Source organism: Zonotrichia albicollis, chromosome 5, assembly GCF_047830755.1.
Source record: "Zonotrichia albicollis isolate bZonAlb1 chromosome 5, bZonAlb1.hap1, whole genome shotgun sequence".
Classification (NCBI taxonomy): Eukaryota; Metazoa; Chordata; class Aves; order Passeriformes; family Passerellidae; genus Zonotrichia; species Zonotrichia albicollis.
Window position 1 is genome coordinate 30,384,901 of NC_133823.1, and position 18,008 is coordinate 30,402,908.

Sequence of the window (18,008 nt, forward strand, 5' to 3'; positions counted from 1 at the left end):
TCTATGTGTACCAGAATTCTTTTTCTTCCAAATTCAAGAAATCCCTTTTTATTTAGTTTTTACCTCTTTATAAAGTAGAAAAAGAATTAATTTCTAAAACATAAAAAAAGGGAAAACAGCTTTAAAATTTATCAAAACACAACAAACCCCCCTGCCTTTATTACTTCATTTACTTGCAGAAAATGGTGTAAGCATTCAATTTTCATTTAATTTCTTATTTCCATTCAGTATAGCACCATCATCTGTGAAAGCCATGATACTGTCAAATAGATATAAATTAGATCTGAATCTCCTTTTTTTTAACAGTAAATGCCCTGAATATGTCATTAACCACTGTGCATCATCAACCATACCAGCAATTTGTAACTATTCCCTCATATGAGGTAAGAAGCACGAGGGTACTTTATATCATTGATGTCAATGACTAACTCAGTCTCCTCTGTAATTCTGTCAGCTATGTCATGTCAGCTTTCGAATAAAGCCTCACCTATAATTAACTGGCTTCCTAGGGTGAAATCAGAGTTTTAGTCAATATTGCTTAAGTTTAAACAATAGCTCTTGAATTCTGTATAGCACCTGTCACTGTTCCGTCTTTCAAATGCTTAACAAAGGTGCTCAGTCTTTTTCAACAGCCATTAGGAAGAAAAGCCAGCGTAGGTGGCAGCCTGTATTATCATATTCCAGATAATTGCCTTTCTGTATGCAATTTTCCTCCTAGCTGTTTTGCATGCAGTTATTATGAATCCATTGCATTCTGATAGCACCCAGATGCTCAAATCGAAATCACAAGCCCTTTTGTTAAGAGACTGTACAAAATATTCCTAAACTAATTTCTGTCCTCAAGAGTTTGGATTCTAAACACACAGAGCAGAATAACAAACTCATATAAATGGAAAAATATCCTCACACTGAAGAGAAGGATAATTTCAAATGTTGCACTTGCTAATAATCACAATGCTCAGCAGTAACTCATTTCAGTTTTGGCTCCTACTTCCTGGCCTTACTAATGGGAATATTTTAATGATAGTTAATGAGAATTTTGCAACTGACTTCAAAGAAAGTAGGGTTTTACTTTATGAATCCAGATTCTCTAGAAGTCCAATATGCGTGATGATAACATTTTAATACTGACTAATGTCCTAAAGCACTGCTTCATAAAATGCTGCCAGTAGGTGGCTATAACCTGCATTCTTCATTTCTTGGTTTTTTCTTCACATCTTTTGTTCTGTGATAGGGCTTGAAATGAAATCTAACACTAAGCCATTTAGGAATTATCCTTAAAAGCAGAACAAGTTATTGATTATGTCATCATGCTTCACACATACTGAAAAACCTTACCTGATAACTGTAAAAACGTTATATCTGATGATAGGTTACACTCAGTGGCTATAGAAGAAGAGCTCTATATCTTCCAAGACTGATACCAGTTGATGGCTCACCCATGCAGAGAAGCAAAGAGAAAAAAAGTAGATCTACATTAATAACTACTGAAAATTCAGGGTTAGAAAAAAATTTACTATTTCTTTTCCAAAATGGGACCAGAGTATTTGGAAATTGATATGGAACTATCTCTTACTCATTATTGACACCTAAATTACATTAAATATTACACAGTAATAAAGAATATGATTCTTTTCAATTAATTCAGTTAAAAACATATATCAAGTCCAGTAAGCATCTAGGAAAAAAAACCCCAACAACCCCAACTGTTTAGTGCATCTGTGCTTTATAACTAATTGAGTGTATTTCGCATGACAAATCTTGAACAAGAAAGTTCTTAATAATGGGTGTGTTTTATATCTCAAACAAAAAAGAAAAACACTATACCCCAGTGCATCATCATGGAGAGAGACCATAAATTGGTTTTTGCCAGATCTATACAATTATGCTGATTTGTAGCACTAAATGCTCCAGGGACAGTTTCCCAAATATACAATTCAATGAATGATATGAGAAACAAACCAACTGTGAAACATGAGATTGTTATTTGGAGAACTGAAGAAGATTTTTTTTTTTACAAAGATACTTTTAATAAATTACAGTTGCTGCTTATTTGTCAATCCACTGACTAAAGTTAAAAAAGCTTCTTTTGATTAATCATGCCAAAGTACATCTCCTTGAATAAGTGTTCCTATCCATACTTTTATTCTCATTCACTGGACATTCCTTTTTTTACAGTTTTGGTGTGCTATAGAACCTCAGTAAGGATTTAGCATTTGCATAACTGCTTTCCTGAACAGAGACTCATTTGGCATGATTTATTGACATAGAAGCTTTAATAGAAACCACCATGAATTCATCCAGGAGAAATACATGCAAAAGCAATTAAGCACTCATCAAAATGGACCGTTTTCATATTTTATGCCCCAAAGGGCTGTGGGAAACAAATGAGAATCTGCTTCCCAAAACTATGCAGGGTGTCTTTATTTGACAGAACGAAATTACCATAGCTGTTTTTCCATTTTAATGATCTCTCTTTTTATCTTAGTGTGAAATATGTGATAACACCTAGACTTCATATAAATTTATATTACTACTATCTCTTTGTATTTAAGGTAAACTAATAGAAAAACATATAACCTAATACATAAACTTAAACTTCCATTTCATTTCAATAGATCATCAAAACATTTTATATTAAGAGGTCAAGAAGATTTGTTTAATTTGTCTTTGACTTTGTTTATTTTGTCTTCCTACTTCAAGCACAGTTATATAATGTCTTATATTAAAAAAAAATTCTATGTCTCATGACATGACATAAATCATATGCTCCTCACTGAAACAAAATATTTCAAAAGCTTAATTTCAAAATATCCTATTCAGGATTTCTAAAGTGAGCCTTTTTCTGTCATTATGGAATGTGGTTTTTTTAATTTATCCTGATTTTTAATGTACATTATATTTTTATTCATGATATTGGACATGAGGGAATGTGAATTTATTTTCCATAGCTAGCAAGAAATCAGGTAGCAAGGTATTACAATGTAGAGCTATGATAATCCAAATTGCTGTGTTTATGACAGCTAGAAAAACACACATTCTTGTTTGGAATACCAAACCAATTTGATCTTTGCAAGTTAGGAATTGTCATGTTTGATTGATTGGTTCTGTTTTGGAAGAACACACTGATTGGTATGTCACATAGCTACTCAAGAGCATGGAACATGGGAGACCTTAGATACATAAAACTGTTTTTGTGTGATGTTTACTTATCTTTTTCTATCCTGTATCATTTCACTAAGGTCTGCACACAGAACGAGTGCAGATTTCATGCCTTCTGAAATTCTGGTACTTGGGCTGCACTTTAAACGGATGAAAATCTTTACTGTAATAGTGGGAATGCTTATTTTCTAAAAGTTATATAAACATGACTGGGGAATGAACACAGGCAGAGAGAATCAGGCTTGTTTAGCCTGATAACCAAAAGGCTCCTGGGAGACCTTATAACAGCCCTTCAGTACCTACAGGGGCCCTTCAAGAAAGATGGTGACAGATATTTTACCATGGCCAGTTGCAATTAGACAAGGGATAATGGCATTAAACTGCAGGAGGGTTAATTTTGATTATGTATAAGAATGAAGTTAGATTGTTTGTTCTTTTTTTTTAATAAGGCTGGGAACACACTAGAACAAGTTGTCCCAAGAAGTGGTAGATAATCCATCCCTGGAAACATTCAAGGTTAGGGTCTCTAAGAGTCTAGTTGACAATGTCCCTGCTCATTAAAGGGGAGTTCAACTTGATGGCATTTAAAAGGTCTCTTCCAACATAAGCTATTTTACGATTCCATAACAACTACAGAAAACTATATTAAGATCTTATTATGCACCAGAAATTATGACAACCTTCCCACTCACAAGTGCAACATGTGGGGTAAAAAAATTCAACCCTAACTCAGAAACAGGCAGGTTATGAACAACATCAACTCCAACATTGTTTAAGGCAGGTAATCCTCACAAAATGAGGAGGAAAAACAAGCCCACAGCAGAGGGCTTGTTACTTGTAACACAGTAGAGTTACATTGCTACTCCAGATTGCAGAACTCTGCATGAAGTCTGCACATTTGCATATCAAAATACAAAAGCTCATTGATTTATTTTGTAGTGCTCCATGTCACAGGTCATTAGATCTCAATCATGTATCCCTCTGTTCAACTGCAGTAATTGATGTTTAATTAAGGAAAATTTTGAGAAAACAATCCAATTTGGCTTTGTCACATTTACTACAAGAAGTATGAGGGAGTCCGTAGCATCCTCCTCCTCCCCAAACCAGCAGGAAGACATGCAGAATATTCTTCATTATTGCTCCTTCCAGCCATGCTGAGGACTTTAAAGATGGTTCATTTACCACCCCTATAGCAATTGTTTCCATCATTTAATTATCATCATTGTTAAAAAGTGGTCCCAAATTTCTGATCAAATATCTGTGGCTCAGCTAGCAGACTCTAATTATGTCTTTCTCTGCTGAATTTAGGTGCTTTTTAACCACTATATCCTCATAGGTTGCAATCAAGTGACATCCCAATTCTATTAAAGATAAAGTGAATGGATTGAGCTCAGTTCCTCACAGCAAGATACTTTCTAATCTTAGGAATATGTCAATAGCTTTTTGTCTTCATCTGCCCCAATTTTTCAACATTCTTTAAAAATTATGGATTTCATGAGCAGTATCTCGGTGCTATATATGAAGATCTAAGACCTTAATTTTTTTACAGATTCAAAGGGTACATTAGTCCCTTTTTTCCTACCGGACTGTACTGTGGGCAAGAATTTGGAACGAGTTCTGCTCTGTTCCAAAAAAGAATATTCAGTGTGGAGATAAGTGAAAAAAAAATCTGCAGATTCAGGAAGGTAATAACTAATTAGACAACTCAAGAGTCAGGCAATCTGCAGAATGAGCCAAAGAACCACCATTAAACATCATTAAACATCATTCAACGTCAATTTTTGACTGAAAACCATATCTTCCCAGAGTATATTAAAAAAAAAAAAAAAAGGTGTTACAGAAGGAATACTACAAGTTATTTCCAACGTTAGCACATAGTGTAACTTATGGATTCACAGAATATCCTGAGTTGGAAGGAAACCAGAGGAATTATCAAGTCCAACTCTTAGCCCTACACAGGACAGCCCCAAGAGTCACACCTTGTGTCTGAGAGCCTTGTGCAAATGCTTACTGAGCTCTGTCAGCCTTGGTGCTGTGACCACTGCCCTGGGGAGCTGTTCCAGTGCCCAACACTCTCAAAGAACCTTCTTCTGATACCCAACCTAAACCTCCAGACACAACTTCACGCCATGCCCTTGGATTCTGTCACTGGCCACCACAGAGAAGAGATTAGGGCATATCCCTCCACTTCCCCTCTTTAGGAAGAATTTAAAGTGTTTAGACTGTTTTCTGATATTTTAAATAAAATATTTTTGTAGCATCCACTTGAAATTTTTTTCCATCTACTTTTAATTTTTTTTTTACTAATTACTGTGAAGTTTCAAATGTCAGTAGGCTGTTACTGTAATTTATGAATCACTAAGTCCAGTGTATGGAAAAGAACTCAAGAGATAAACTAGTCAATAGGACCTTCCAAAGGCAGGATCTATTGAAAACAATCCTTCAAAATCCTAGACAAAATATTTACTTAAGACACTTTACAGACTATCATAAAGATTGAGCAGATTTTCTGAAAAGTCTTGCTTTTTCATCATATTAATTTTGACAATACCTGGACTCCTTTAGCATCATGTAGAAAGCACTGAGAGAAGTATTTCTTCATTTTCTCTTCTCTGTAGCTTTCCTTTTTTACACATTCATTTGCCCTGCTTTTATGACATCCTACAATTTTAGAAGCTTTTTAGAATTATGCTCTGCTTATGCAGATCTGCCTATACCCAAAATGAAAATGTCTGGAACTGACCTGTTACAACTAAATAGTTTGAGCTGGCTAGAGGCACCTCAGCATCCTTGTGAACTCAGCACAGCTGAGAGTTACAGAGCATTTAGCAGCCTTAATGTAGCTGTCCATGAGATTTTCATCTACATCAGCCTTTTACTGACTTTTCCCTGAAGTAAGCTGCCAAAAACCTTTGTTTTTTTTTTTTTTGCCTGAGCAGATATATTATATAATTTATTTGTACCTCATAAAATCAGATTATGACTTAAAGCTTCCAAATGAAACTTATATAAGAAAAAATGTCTGGACCAAGCAAAAGATTTTCAAAGGGAAAAATGGCACATACTTCTTGAAGACAAAAAAGGTGAGATAATTTCAAGGGGTTTGGTTTTCTTTCTGTGTTATTTTTTTTTTGTTTTACATTTCCGTTGTCACCCCAAACTGAAAAACTGGTTCAGAAGTCATATGGGATATGAGATCAGTTTTAACTCATCACATGTCAGAGTGATTTTTCTCCTAAAGACAGACTGCTGATATCATCACTATCAGTTCTAAGGTTTTGTTCCTTTTTCAGGGCAGATGTTTTACTCTGACCTTGCTTTGTCAGGCTCTGTGGGGGATGCATGTAACATGACTCTAGGATTTTAACTGGAAAATCAGATCTTATTAGGTTCTCTATTTTTGAAATTTGAAGACATTCATATGGCCTATATGATCAGAGCATAGACATACTTTGTAAATGAGTTCCAGTTCTGTATAAACTTGAATGCACAGGCTCAGGAGTCTCTGAATTTGTACATAGGAGTTTAGCACAAAACCAATAGAGGTATGTATCTGTGTACATCATGTTTGCAATATTAACAACAATAACACTAAATAAATAATACACCTACCCTACAAAGTATCTTCAAAGGCTTTTCCTGTGGTTTAGGATCATGCACATGTGGAAGGGATCAGTTACCACTACTCAGCAATGGGCTTAGTTGCTATTGATCAAATCAGAGCATTAATTCTGCACAGTGAAATGTTGTCTGGATTTTCTGCTAGGAAAATCTGAGTAACACAGCTTAGTATCTATGCATATCCACACACAAAAGGACACATAGCAGAAAATCTCTGGATATGCTTTCATCCTCAATTACTTTTACTGCAAAAGACAGAAAAAAGTAAAATATTGTAAAGGAAGGAAGTAGGGAGGGAGCCTATAAAAATATTGAAGATTATTCTAAATTCTATGAACCAGAAGGAAAAATTACTGTTTGTGTTTGAATTTCTTTACTTTAAAGGTACCCTGATAATCCTTTGAGAGGCCAGAACGAATACAAAAATTCAGAGTATCTTGTGAAGACATTTCGTTTTGACTATGTGTATAATTTTCTTCTAACTCATTTTTTATAATACTCGTTTACTGACTTTTGATGAGCACTAGTTTAACTGACATATTTTTTCTTTGCATGAAAATATATATGATATTATTGTAGAATAGTGGAATAGATTAATTTTCTCCATGATATTTTTTTCCTTCTAGCCTTCTTAACCCAGAATAACTGGTTCCTTTTACAAGTCCCAATAAATGTACATTTCTGCTTTTGGTTTGAAAGCCATTGACTTAACTAACTATTGCTAATAGAGCCTTCTTAATAGCAACCCAAAAACATGAATAAATTGCTAACAAATGGAATTCCTCTTTGCATGGCAGATGAGACTATTTTTACCCTCCTTAAGCTCACCTGGGTTTGCATCGAAGGCAACAGGGCAGTGGGTGCTGAGCCAGGACCAATGATCCAAAGTGCTCCTCAGATGGGAAGAGGATCAGGGGTTGATTTGAACACATGACGTGGGTGGTTGACAATCAGCCTCTCAAGCACTTGTGATTGAATTGTCAGGTGCTCCTGAAATTAAGGTAATACTGTTAGTCACTAATGAAATTAAGAGTCAGTAGCAACAGAAGGAGAGGTCTGAGAAAACAAAACCTATGGCTGGTACACAAGAGCAAGAGACATCTCTGAAATTATGGCGACATTCAGAGTAACTACATGTTTCAGCAAACGTACAAAATGAGGTTGCACACTGCAGGGGAGTTCACTTTCACCAAGATCTCTGTGAGAACTTTTCTATAATTAACAAAATAAATTACAGCAAGTCAACCTGCAAGCAACTTCACAAAGTCTTTCAACTTACTGCATTTTAAAAAACCAGCCCATGTTCAGTTAAGTTTGATTTAGTGACACTTTAATTCAAACAAGTTCTTTGAAGAATTTTCTTCTTGTTTTGATACGTATTTGAAGTATTTCATCAAAAACTCTCTGGGAGCTTGTCATGTTAGCTGCAAATAACAAGAAGTTACTTGACAGTGCCCAATCAGATCATTTTTATTAGATTTTCTCTTAAACACCGGGGCAACAAAGGGAACAGACTAAAGCCAAAATCTAATTCTTAAAAGGTGCATAATTAAAATTGCCACAATATGGTTAATTTCCAGGGTTCCCCAATTTATTTACTGTGCTTTAATACTGTGTACTTTTCCCTGTGTGCTCTGTTACATGTATGGGAATATACATAATTTGAAACTGTTATTCTATATGTATATTAACCATATTTTTCTGATTTTAGGATTTGTTATAATGTTTATCACTGTTGTATTGCAGTGATGGATACTTCTCCAACCCAGTGAGGCAGTGAACCCTTAAGTGATTCATCATATTTATGTCACTCATCATGTGTGCTGTGGTGGTGTTAGCTATCCTGAACACATCCAGGACTGAAATCCAGCCAACTAAGATGTCTGAAATTAAAAGTCCTATGATGGTTTACTTTCATAACTTGCTCATGTAAATTCTGCACACACTATAATGTCCTATTTCACTCTCAGTTTCATCAGTTGATCAATCAGGTAATTGGTAAAGGCTTGTCAAAACCAACACCTTTAAAGAGGCAATGAGACCTGCTGACCCCTGTAGCAACCAGGAATCTTTGAACATTTCTCTGGGACTCAGATTTAGCGAAGCAGTAACAGTGCATGAGAGGTTGGCACTAGTGTAAGTCACATCAACATTTTCAGCTGGACTGAGTTGCATAAATGGAAAAAACAGGAAAACATAAAAATTTCTTACCTAGTTCCAGCTTCCCCAGTCCACAGACAAGAAAAACAACTTGACACAATTTCACACACTTTCTATTTGTCAGTCTTTACAGTAGATCAGACTTGGAGTTCGTTGCTGAGGATTCCATGTTTCTGTGAGCACTGTCCTCAGCCTCCAGGCTTTGTGAGTGGTCTTTACTGGCATCTGCTGCTGCAATGGTTTTGAAATGTTAATAAAAACCTTGTCTGATCTCAAAGAGTATCTGGAGTTCAGTAAATTCCCCAATCCCCACTCCCATGTGGGCCTACAGCAAAGCAAAGCACACCTTTCTCAAAAGGTTACATTACTTGAAGTATGCGGGAGAATTACCAGAGAGCCCTTAAGCTTCAGGCACCAACAGGTGTATATATGAAAGAGAGAACAGAAGCTTTAAATATCTCTTTAGTTTGACTAAATTAAGCTAAATGCCTTTTAGTTTACCAGCATGCTCTTCCTGGTAATTGCATTTTGTTTTCTTCTCCAACAGCGATTTCTTCCAGGAAAAAAAAGTAGCCCCTCAGGAGCTGTGCCTTCTCTCATCTTGTCTTTTTCTAACTCCATGCCTATCCTTTTTCTCCAGTCCCTCAACACTCTGAGTTTCTTAGAGACCATAAAAAGCAGTGTTACAAATAGGCAGGCATCCCAGCAGTGAAAATAAGCTGTGATCAGAGCATTTTTGATAGCAGGAATATGACAGAGGAGTGGGGCTAGCATACACTCACACAAAACTCTGCAGGAATTGTATCTGAGGAAAAATGAAAAGTGATCCTGTGCCCCTTTCAATGTGGTGATCATGTCAGAAACACCTGGGATTTCAAGCTCCCTTAGAGAAATGTAGCTTTCAAGATCCAGTGTGTGGAGGTCACCCATCACTGCTACCAAGTCAGGTACCCCTCTTGTTCAAATGTGACTGCAAAACACCTGTGATATCTGATACTGTTAAGACACAAAGAAGGGAGAGTCTTCATACAAAGGATTCACACCCAATAAAAGGATTACATCTCTCACACTTCTCAGTTCAGCTAGATGTGTATTTTTACATTTGGGGAGAGTCACAAGATCTCATGGATATCAGAAAAATGCTTGTCCTATATGATTATTTCCTTATTAGTGATTTTGAATTTAGTGGGCAATTTTCTGCAAGTGTCATAGAATACTAAACACCAAGCCTGCAAATTTCCCCATTAAAAAAATAAAGAGAACTTTTCTCTAAAATTTTTAAAATGTAGAAATCTTGTCAATCAGTTCCCTTTCCTTTGAATAAATTTATGGTAAATCAAAATAGGATTATAAAATTATACTCTGTAAATCCATTAAGCTCCTAATTTACAAAACTATTTTCAAGCATTTTTTTCCCTGATACAATACCCCAGCTTTCATCTAGGAAAGAACTCATATTCTGCAAAAGTATCAGAGTTACAAGTATCAGATTTTTCCTTTCCTCCTCTTTTTTTTTGTAAAAACATTTTAGCATTGCCTTTCTTGTCTCTATTTTCAAACCTAACAAAGGCAACTAGTTTATAAATTCATTCTTTCGCTTATTACGGATTTGTTAATTTTTTGCATATTAACACACTTTGTTCATACCACCAGACTCTGTCTGGAAATGAAGAGACCACTAAAAATAAAGTAAAGCTATCAAGTTAATCTTCTGGCAAAAGACTGGAAAGTTTCATCTTTCTTCATCATATAAACAGAACAAAAATATTGCAAACACGATGACGTATATATTAAATAGTCATATTGAAAATGCTGTTCCTCTTGCAAAATTAATTTCTTAAAGCAGTTGAAGGTATTATTTTTAGTATCTCACAATCTACTCATCTAATTGATCCAACCAATGATAATCACAGCCCATCTGCTTCCTTCAAACTCCCTTTCAAGGGTATCAGCACACTTCAGCTGCACTATGCCACAGTTACTAAGGCAACCAGTGTGTGAAGCAGGCAAAAGCTGTGCTTATTCACATTAAAATATTCTCCTGCCAGAAAAACCCTACAAAATTATGTATATCAAAAGCTACACATATACTTGCAAGAAATATATATGAAAGAACTTTGGAGGAGGGGGAAATACATGCCCTATTTTTCTTTCTTTCTTTTTGTTCTTTTTGAAAATACTTTTATGTTTGTGAAATATGGAAATAGAGGCTTCATATGACGTAAGATAAATCGGAAGTATTCGGGGCAAGTTATGAAGATTTCCAAGTGTGCAGTAGATATAGAAGTTGCTTCCTCAATGTACCTGCTATGTAAGTGAAGCAATGACACAGATTTATGTTCATGGAGTTCCTCACATGCTCACTGGGTGATGCCAGTTTGGCCTGCCCTGTGACTGTCAGGTTACTCTATACTGTGTGGCCTAAGAGTCCTTTCCCAAATCCCAGGTCTGGATGTTTTTGAGCTTGGAGGGCAAAAAAAGCCCCATCTCTTTCCTTGTGCTAATTTTTTCTCAGAAAAGCATGACAGGTACTTTTTATTTAAATATTCTGCCATTTTTTTATACTAAATTTATTCAGAAGTGAAATTCTTCTGAGGAGACAACAAATACACGGGTTTGGAAAGGCTTGAGAGGATATAGATAGAATCAGAAGATTTGCAGAACATGAAACCAATTCTATGTCTTTCAGCAATATTCAGAAAAAAATTCTGCCCTGATCTCTAACCCATTGCAACATAACAAATATAAAACCTCTCCCTCTCTTACTGCTTTCACCAAATGCAAAACTAATTAGAATCCTGTGGAGAAATAGAGCCTCTGAGGTTATTGCAGGTGAATAATATGTTTTGATGAATTAGCTGAAATATTAATGTACCAGAAATAATCACATTGCACACTGAAGGCTGAGACACTAATTGTGTCTTGCATCTTTATACAGAGCTGACACTATTTAACAAGGCAAATAGCACAGCTCTGAGGATGCAAAATCCCTTACTGGGAAAACAGAAACATCTTCCAATTTGAATGGGGCTGCCAGGACAGCTCACCTTTGGAATGGTCCCTCCTCTAGTGAAATGTTAGCAGTTTTGTTCAGAGCTAAACAGAAATTTTCCTGTGAAACAAAGTGCATCAGAAGTGCTAGATTATTGAGTTCCAGATTATTAGTCTGATTGTCTGTGTTTCTTCATCTGTGTCCCACTTGAAAGATTTATTCTGCTTTAAGCACTGAGGAGAGGATTTGCTTGCCTGCTTCCAAATTATTCATACAAGCATCCTCTTATGGTTGGTAGGGAAATTGGCATTTATGGAAAACAATTTATCTGCACAGTTTTATCCCTGTCAGAGCAGTGGAGTTACAGCCTACACTTCCCTGTTTCTCTCCACTGATTGTAACAGAAGCACAGATATCTGGCTCAAGAGCAGACATCTACATTTCATCAGGCAAATCATCCTCCCCTTAAGATCATGATCTGCTGTCTTTCCTTAGTATATTCCTGTCCTCAGGAAATTATTAGTCTGGGCAATATGAAATTACTTCCTGAGTTATAGGGAACTTGTATAATTGAGTAATATACTTAAGAGAAGTCCTGCAGTGAAGGGCAAAAATACCACCAGTTCTGACCTTGTATCAATGAAGCAGAAAAAGACTCAAGACTTTATTAGCTACACCAAACCTTAGGAACCTGGCAGCCAGTTGCATTTCTGATTTGCAAAATTTAGGAATGCCATGGTCAAATTAACACACCTAGTGCACACAGCCAGTTGTGCCCCAATTCAATTTTTCCTTGCAAAGCCCGTCTAATCCAGACGTAAGAACAAGGATCAACATTATACAGGCCATCCAGAATGAGGAATTATTTTAATGTAAAAGAAAGAGGAAAAAAAAAATCACATTTTCCCCAAAGATAACTGAGGAAACCCATGGATAAACATGTTATATTATTAGGTGTTTTATCATTTCCTAAGCATAGAGATGCAATGTGGTAAAAGAACAAACAATTTCTAATACCTAGTGTAACTTTTTCTCAATGTGTGTTGTCAGATTCACTGAAAAGAAGCAGTTATTCTATGCCATGTGAAAATTTGCATGCTCCAAGCTTTCAGTGCCCACTTCTCACGTGAATTCTGCTCAGATCAATTAGATACCTCTGCAAACTCCTTGCATGGTTGACTCCTTAGCAATCCAGGCTTTTTTGAAGTGAGCAACGATCAGATTAGATGGTTCTGTAAATGGTTTAAGTTACAAAATTAAGGTATAAATACATTTTTCTTAAGTATCGTAGAGTGACACACAGTCCTGACTAGCATAGCCACAGGAAAACAAAGATATGGTTTATCTGCACTTTGATTACTCTCTTAGCAAGGTCTCTTGGCTTGCCAGATTTCTGCCTCCAACTAAACCAACTATGGCATCCAATTAATGACACTTAATACATCTAGGTTAGCTCTGGGGGAGCTGTCCCAGCACTATTGTAGCTCAGGATAGAGCAGATTAATCCCAACTAGTTGTCTTACTAGTCAAGCTCAGAATGATAGAAAGGCACCAGAAAGTTCTCTTTCTGTGAGCCAAGCTGAATTCTGACACAGCCAAGTTTCTAGTCCACAATAATTGCTATATATCTGAGTTTTCACTTACAGAGGCTGAAGAGTTGAAAAGCAATGAACATTTGTAGCTTGCCTGTGTGAAGAAGCAGGATGAAAGCACTTAGAGCTCAAAAATTCAATACAGTGTCACCTTACAGCTGCAAATGATAGAACTGGAGAAGTTGTACTGCAGCCACACATCATTTCTATCAATAGGTCTCATGGGCTTCTAGTAGTAGTAGATGGGTGCATTGATTAAGATGACTCAGCTGCCTCTTGCATCAGTGGTTCCAGTTGAGATAACTGCTTACATAAGCTGGATGAAAAAAGTTAATCTGCTGGGCAATGTGAGAGTATATCAACAGCAATCAAACAAAAGTGAAGAAACTAGACTGAATACAGTGCAAGCAAGCAGTGCATGAGAGAATTATTCTTCTAGGAGGGAATAATTTCCCGCTGGATACATATTTTGGAGTGTAATTTGTATTTTTGTACAAGCATGATAATTAGCATTATAGATAGCACACAAACTCGGTGGACATCACATAATTATCTCCTTAAAATGTAAACAGATATCTGCTAAACTGCATCCACAGCCTTTTAGGTTTCTATAAATACTGTAATAACTGCAGAAGTTCATTTAAACAAATATAGCTGGCTATGTGCAGTTACCGTTGTTTCAAAGCTTTCATTGTGGAAACACAGTTCAAAATGTTGCACCCACATGCACCCACTGAAAACACAGCCATTATATGCACTAACAGATTTGACTTTTGAATATTCTAAAGGAATATTCTCAAGCAAACAAACAAGGATTAAAATTATTTCTTAAACCAGACTAAGCCTGTGCTTTGAGCTTTACATGGGACTAGTTGCTATGTCCATACCCATGAAGAAATGGGTTTGACTCAGATAGCTGCTCATCTTCCACACATCTTTCTGTTTCCAGGGTAATACTCTTCCCCAGAGGCAAACCATTTTCCCTTTGACAGTGTAGTTCCACTGTGCGGAGTATTGTATACATGGATCCAAGTCTTTCTATTCCTTAACATCTCTCTCTATTCCTGTTCTCACTAAAACATAGTATGTGATGTTGGACAGCTGCAAGCTTAAGATGTCATTGCAATGGTTTCCATTATTATTGGTCAGTGGGCACTGGAAAAGCCAGACTTACATCAGACTCCTTAGTCCAAGCAATTTGTGGGTAATACTGACACATTGTGAAGGGAGCACTAGTGCAGTCATATGAGATGTGCAACAGAAAATAAAATAAAATAAATGTAAGAAATTAGCAGTCTTGTGATATTTTCAAAGAAAGAACAAGTTACTTCATATCAAGTTGATAACCAATGGCTTTAGCTGCTTAACTAATCTCAGGGTGATTTTGATCCTGTGACTTCCTGTGACTTCTGTGCATAGAGTTTGCTAACAGTGTTTCTGCATCTATTCAAATTGAAACACTACCTGCTCTTAATGGGGGGAAAAAAGCCCACAGCTCAACAAATCTGTGCACTATCTTGTACACCTCTGTACTTTGTGTATAAATAAAATGAAATTATGCTATAAAAGAAATTTAAAAGACAGTAAATTTGAACACTTATACATTTTTATCTCTCATTTCTTTTACTGCATGTATGAAAACATGCATGCTTATTTGCTTTTTGATTTATAGCTGTGAAGAGCTAGTTCAATGACTCACTGCTCCCACGCAGTAAAATCTACGTTCTGTGTGTCTCTGTCTTAGCAGACATGCACACATAAGCTAACATGTACAGAGCCAATCATAGCTGCATCAATCTGTTTTCTTGTATATAAAACTGATCGGTGTATATTGAGTGGCTATATAGCCCAAGATGTCCAAAGGGTTATTCAACACCTCAGGAAATCTCAGCCAAATGGCTGCAGTTGTCCTTCCAGCATCCAGGAAATTTTCCATAGCCTATACTTATTTAAGAGATGCTTCTGTGAAAAATAGGACAGATAAAAAAATACTGCCGTCTTCTTTTGCATGTCTGGAACAATAATTGGAAGTAAATTTTGAAAAGAAAGAAATAAGTAACAGCTTAGTTCAGAGCTACTATGTAGATTTCCAGATGAAAAAAAATTATATAAAACAGACAAAAAAAGAGACCAAATATAAACTTGATGAAAATCAGACTTAGTGGAAAGAAATTGAGCAATAAAAAAAATCAAAATCAGAGAAATAACATGTTTCTGAAGTTCAAAAATTTCCTGTGGGAAACAATCAAAATATTGACACACAAACAAAATTATTGTTTGGGTCCTTTATAAGTATCATTTTAACAAATGAAATTCATTAAAGTTACATTTTGGTAAACTTCCTATGTCATCATGAAACTACTGATGGAACGTAAAAAAACCTGTTCATTTTCAATTTGGAAAAAAATCTATATTGAAAATTATATTTCAGAGCAAAGAATCAAACTGAAATGTTATTTCATTTTCACTTAAAGGTTTCTAAAATATAAATTAGGTTGTGGGGAGGCTTCTATCTCTCTTCAGCCAAAACAATATTGCAATACTGACATGAATTCACAAAATATTTTGCTTGACACCAATGTTTCCATCAACATAAACTGTACTTTTCTATCAAGAGAAGAGCACTTTGACCAAGGAAAAAGGCTTGACCTCCACGAGATGATCTGTAACTTGTAGAAAACAAAACCATGACACTCTCCAGTTTTCTGCTAAGATGTCATTCTCATCTAATTCTTAGAAACTGCACATCTCAGACATAAGAGACATATTGACCTCAATACAGTAATCTCGCTTGGAATTGCTAACAATGTGTATTCAGACCTAGAACACATCCTAGAAGGTGCTTCAGGGCTGGCAATCAAGCCTCTTCCATAGTCCAGCAATAAAAATGAGCTTCAATATTTTTAATCAAACCAAAACCACAAATTCTTATAAGATGCAATGCTAAAAATAAAAGTGGAGTTTCCATAAGTGAGTTTGGATTTGGCTTAACATCCAAGAATATCTACAAAGCCCCTAGGTACTCAAGAATGTTTTCAAAGTTTTCTATGAAAAGCTAGCTAAAATTCATATACAAAATGATCAGAAAAATGATCATGCAAGTATAAAATGCAGATAAATGAATTGCAAAATTGATTAAGTTTTCATAATAATAACTTATCCCCAGTGGAAGAAAGGGCAGATGACAGGAAAAAGAAAATAACTCAGAAGATAGAAAGCTCTGAATATCCTAGTCTCATCTGACAATTACTGCTTTGGTTCAGTAATGACTCTAAAAATTACCTTTATCTCAAGGGTTAGAGATTTCTTTAACAATTATTTATAACTCTTTGTAACAGATGTCTCTGAATAATTCTTTAATTCTTTGTAACAGATGCCTCTGAATATTTTTCTGTCATTACTGCATGGCTAGACAATAAATTTGTGAGACTCTGCTGCCTTTTCACAGTTAGGGTCTATTATACCAAGAAATACATTATCTCCATTTGTACTAAACAACACTGTTATTGCAAATTCTCAGCTATAGCTCAGTACAACATATAATGATGAACAAGAGGCTCAGAGGAACTTTATAGATGTATATATCTCAACTGCTTCTATGATATTTTATGTCCTAGACAAATTGGAACATCATTATCTTCCTAAGAAATGTATATTATTAAGTCAGAATATACTTCAGGCATGTCAGCAACTCTTTCCTATTAACATAATTTCAAGTCCTGGAAGCATTGCATCTGACTCCAGGGTTTCTTTCAGAGTAGGAATTGAAAGCAAATTTCCAGACATAACACAGGGCAGATGGATTTGAAGCTGTTTGAGTCATTGCTACAATTAGTTTTTTTAATCTATCATTTAAAGATAATCAATATATTAGAAATAAAGTAACTTGATCATGAAATACATGTCCTTAATTCTTTCTGTAGTTTACACACTCTGTAACTGTGTATACATATATATAAAATATATCTAGCTTCCAGAGGAAAAAATAAAGTTTAAAAAGGAATAAGCTTTAAAAAGGAACAGCCTGACTTCTACTGTCAATCTGCTTGCAAGTACTCTTATAAGGCATAATTTTAACAACAAATTTTTACATGAACAGGATCAGTTCTTACCTTTAGCTTAGCACAATTCAGAAGTTCATTAGCTTTAGATATAAATATAATGAAAACATTCATTATCACCTTTGAATACAGGTTGTCATAGCCTAAGATCATGTCTATACATCAATGAGTAAAAGTGAATGCTCAGTAAAATGTATTAAATAATTTTCAGTAATATTTATCAATTAAAAATAAAAGTAAGTATTTCTCATTAGGTAGTACATGCACATTCCAGTAACTGAACTGGAGTAAATGTATAGAAATCCATTCAGAGTAATTTAAACAGGCTGAGGAGGAGGTTCCCTCTTCGGGAAGAGCCTGATTCTCTAATAAGAGTTACTAAGTGAACATTCAAAAGGTCTTTCTGCCCTTCATTGTCCC

The 18,008-nt window shown here is 35.5% G+C and overlaps 1 long non-coding RNA gene across 1 annotated transcript in view; it reads right to left on the reverse strand.

The window, feature by feature from the left end:
• The window catches only part of LOC113459187 (uncharacterized), a 63,813-nt gene that overhangs the window by 17,041 nt on the left and 28,764 nt on the right, over window positions 1-18,008 (reverse strand). The window contains exons 10-12 of the long non-coding RNA XR_012580433.1: window positions 8,995-9,174; window positions 7,612-7,773; window positions 1,339-7,028 (exon numbers count right to left, since the gene is read on the reverse strand). This is a non-coding gene — a long non-coding RNA (uncharacterized LOC113459187). The remainder of the gene's footprint in view (window positions 1-1,338; window positions 7,029-7,611; window positions 7,774-8,994; window positions 9,175-18,008) is intronic.